This window comes from Eurosta solidaginis, unplaced genomic scaffold, assembly GCF_040869045.1.
Source record: "Eurosta solidaginis isolate ZX-2024a unplaced genomic scaffold, ASM4086904v1 ctg00001579.1, whole genome shotgun sequence".
NCBI lineage: Eukaryota > Metazoa > Arthropoda > Insecta > Diptera > Tephritidae > Eurosta > Eurosta solidaginis.
Window position 1 is genome coordinate 67,078 of NW_027137185.1, and position 4,489 is coordinate 71,566.

General features: G+C 43.4%; 1 pseudogene; it reads right to left on the reverse strand.

Moving 5' to 3' along the window:
* Window positions 1–1,240: 1,240 nt before the first annotated feature.
* LOC137236263 (LIM domain-containing protein jub-like) lies at window positions 1,241–2,130 on the reverse strand (annotated as a pseudogene).
* Window positions 2,131–4,489: the final 2,359 nt, after the last annotated feature.

Consider the following 4,489-nt stretch of genomic DNA (forward strand, 5'->3'; position numbering starts at 1 on the left):
CAACTTACCTAGTTTTGAAATCGGGTCCGTCTTCGTAAGCTGTTCCGGTTTATAAACGGAAGCACTGCCGGGGCGTGTACCTTCCGGCACGACTAGCACGCCTGGATCAATTACAAGACAACACCAGCAACTAACAATAGTGCAGCATCCATAACAGCAGCACCGTTCAACATTGTAGCCATAAGAATGTCGTGACCGGGGCAATATAGAAAGCGTACATGACGTACCTACTCGAAGCGTCATGCCAATTGATTGAGAACCTCGGTAATAAGCTGTGTATGATTCAGCTTCTTTGCGATCTTCTTCAATATGCGTATGCACGGCTTCTTGCTCCACTGTGAGCTGTCTTTAGCGGTTGATTGATGTTAATGCGAAGCTTCTTGTTTTTCTATGGTCCAAGAATAGCTCCAACATAGGGTTGGGATTGAGCGAATTCTCATCATCGGCACATAGTAGCCATTTAGCTTTCATTAAAATTTGTAGCACCTGTTTGAGATTTGCCAACCTAATTTGCGTACTTTCTTGCAGTTGCTGTAATGTGAACTTTGTTTGATCATTAAATTGTAGAAGCACAGTCATTTGGAAAGTACTTGCTTGCAATGCATGACGATTTCGGAAACCGTTTGTTCCTTTACACAAATTATACAGCCAATTAAGCTTACGACCTGAGTGACGATTTGCATAGAACTCATTAAATTGCTGTACAGATCGTCCCAATTCGCATCCTTATATGGTGCTTTGATTAAATGGCCACGAGCCCGATGACAACCCTTCAATGCAAAAATCATTTTCTTGTGGGATTCTTGCATTAGCCAAATGTTGTTTGAAGCTCAAATTTTAAATCTTGAGCGAGACCTATATCTTGAAACATCCGTTGCAGCTTGACTGTATATTTATAACCACAAGCTTGTTTTAATTTGAAATCGTCATGCATCTGCATGAAATGATGCCGAAGCAATTTTCGCAAATATCGCAAATGCATACGCAGTAACTCTTGAGTCACACGGTTCGGCTCTGCGAGTGCTTCATTAGTTTTCTAAGCTCTGCTGTTTTCACTTATCGTAAAAAAAAAAAAAAAAAAAAAATTGTGCGTTAAATTTTATACCTTACGCACTAATCTTTGATCTTTCTCATACTTTGCATATTATATATAGTTGTAGTAGGAATGCATACATTTTAAAGTTAAAAATAATGTATGTTCCATATTGACTTTGCGGGTGCAATCTTGAGCTAAAGCGATCTAACCCATATACTGATATGAAGCACAAACCGGCTCTTGACGTCGCACATGTGGCGAAGTTTGTTGCATGGCCAAACGTTGCAAATGACATGAACGACATAAGAGGCGCCCATCTAATGCTTAACAACGTTTATCTTGTGCATCAGTGAGCTGCATGCCGCACTCTTCGCATTGTAACAATCAACACAAAAATCTTTATCCATTGAGACTACACGCACCGTTTCATCAGTGCCCTCGACAGGTGTTATGCCCTTGCCACAGCTAGCGCATTTCGGAGCAAATATTCGATGATGTAAACGATCACAGTAAATCTTGTGATCCACATCAACCGTAAAAGGAACACCATTTAAACATTCATTACAACGCAGCAACGGAAACAGCCAGGATGATAGGACTTTCGCATTGCTTGGAGAATCATTCCCATTATCAATTACCCACAGGTGGCACATTTTCTGCTGTTTGGTGAAAAGCAGAATACTTATAATCTCCCTCGTAATAAACACCCCCATGTACATTATAGAACGCTTTGCCGCGCAGCGCGCGTCCACAAGAACAACAAATAAAACAATTGGTATGATAATAAATTTCCCATAGCTTGACAAGCTTGACCTGCACCTTTGCCCTTATCACCGCACGTGTGACATATACCAAAATATTCACACTATTCCTCGCTTTGCTCAACAATATCTTTAGCGTGTGCACAACCAACCACTATTTAGATGAGCTATATACATAACTGCGATCACTAAAAGATTACCCACATTATCATTAATTCGTAGCTGTGTACCTGAAATGAAATAAAAAAGAGTCTCTGAAATGAGAAAAAAGGGAATAAGAAATTAAAAAATTTAAAATTATCAAAAAAGGGAACGATACTCATACTTACCCATCACCAGTTTTCTTCATAGTGAAAATTCATTCAAAATGTCTCTATACTCATTTCCATGAATGAATGACATTTTGAATGAACGAAACAAAGTTGCCACTCGGTACTCACGCAGTAAGCACTTTGCGCGCGATCCAAAGAGTATCACAACTCGGATCCGCGGGATCCAACAAATTCGAGTGTTAATAACCGAACAAAAAATCAACTAACGAAAACCCTGAAGATGCAGCCTGGTTTCACTAAAAACACACGCGCCAGGTTGTATTTCGATAGTTTTCCTGACATTCGGCCGTCTTTTTGCTTCTTTCCTTTTTTTGAGGAAAGTTTTTAGTTTGAAAATTTGGGCATAAGAACACAATCAAAATCAGCCTGCTTGGGAAAAAAAGGGGGGTTAACCACTCGAGACCGAAATAATTTTCGCGGTTTATCTCTGTATGATTTTGTTTGTGTTTTACATTTTAAACATGTCACACTCAATAGTGGTCTCGCTTTCATGACAGAAATTGCTTTGTTTGTGTACTGAAGTTTCGACAGACTTTAGTCAGTCCCTTTTTTGCTTGAAATCCCAGCAGGAATAAAGTAGTGTCATCTGTGCTTTCGATGTTACAAACAAGGGAGAAATTAAACCTTTTAGAACAGACTTTGAATTTAATGTCGCGTCAGGACTCAGACGCAAGCGTTCCCTAAATACTTTCATGACATGACCATTATGTATCATTACAATGCAATGGGCAGTACCGCACAGTTGTCTCCTTCCAACGATTGGAAAGAATGAACAACTGACAGCTCTATAAATTGCCACACTCGTTAGTGTAGGCTATTCCCGCAGAGTTGTGTTGAAATCAACAAACACACCACAATTTGTGATTCTCACACAACACAGCTGTCTCCTTCCAACGATTGGAAGAATGAACAACTGACAGCTCCACAAATTGCCACACTCGTTAGTGTAGGCTATTCCCGCAGAGTTGTGTTGGAATCAACAAACACACCACAATCTGTGATTCTCACACAACATGGCCCAAATCAAAACAAAGAGTGTTCCCAGACAGCGAGTAAAGGCCTCTTTACATTTGTCGCACATTTATATGCACGACGTCATTCGACTAGTCATTTTACAGGGATTCATAGGTTATATTCACAGCCACATTTGTATCGGCGTGGGTGAGTTTTGTGACCAAATTTTTGTAGGGCAACTACAAGGAGCCGTGAAAATACAGGGGTAACTCGTGATACCATCTGCTACACAAATGTAGCGTATATTACCGCATATTACCTGTATTAGGCAAACACCAAAAAATGACTGCTTTCAATATCAGACTTTCATTATGATGAGGATATTTACCAAAGTCAAAGATACCTTTAGGCGTATCTCAATAAAATTATATTAAATATAACAGTGGTTTCAACCACTACAAACCCATCATTACATCGACAGAATAACTTAATAAGATTATTCGTTCCACACAACCCTTTATCCCGAGTACGCCAACCACAAGCTCGACCAATTACGCCACTACTCTCCGCCCATACGCCACCCAACTCCCTTAAAATGCAAACCAAATAATAACAAGTTCCCGTTCCAGAATGACGGGTTTCTCGGTCAAACGCAACAAGACGGAGCAACGCGTTGACTCCTTCACCGTCTCCTGCCGGTTGTGCCAGAAGAACCACGGCATGCGGCTATGCCCGCTGTACAGGGGAATGTCGGCAGAAGAACGCCTCCGGGCCGTCCTTATACACCGGCACTGCCCCAATTGCCTATCGCCGTTCCATCGGTTAGAGATATGCCCTAGCAACGACCGTTGCCACCGCTGCCGTGAACCACACCACACTACGCTTCACATGGAGGACGAGCAAGCACGGCCACGTCCGATCCCTTGCGGGGAGCGCGACGACGACGAAAGCGACGAGGTGCTATCGATCAACATCACCGAGGACACACGATCGTGGGCCCAACAGGTAGAAGAGGAGGAGAAGGAGATGGAAGAGTTCACGCGAAGTGCAGCCGCCTTAGCCATCGCCCCAACGACCAGTGGAGAAGCACGATCCTTCCGACCGCTGCTTCAGCATGAGAAGCAGAAAAATAATCAGCGACACATGGAACACGGGGATGGCGCGGAGACGCGTCCTTTCCGCCCATCGCACCGCAATGCCAGTGGGCGCCGGGGCGGCGCGGAGCCACGTCCGTTCCGCTCGACCCGACTCTCTACTGGCAGAGCGGCCCCGTTTCAACCATACAAGAAGGGTACCACCACCACTATCGTTCCACATCAGGCGAACCCCGCCGGCTTCAGGACAGGGCGCTTACGGGAAACCCATGACGCGATGACGATCACCCGAGCATTTATTGCTATTGCTCC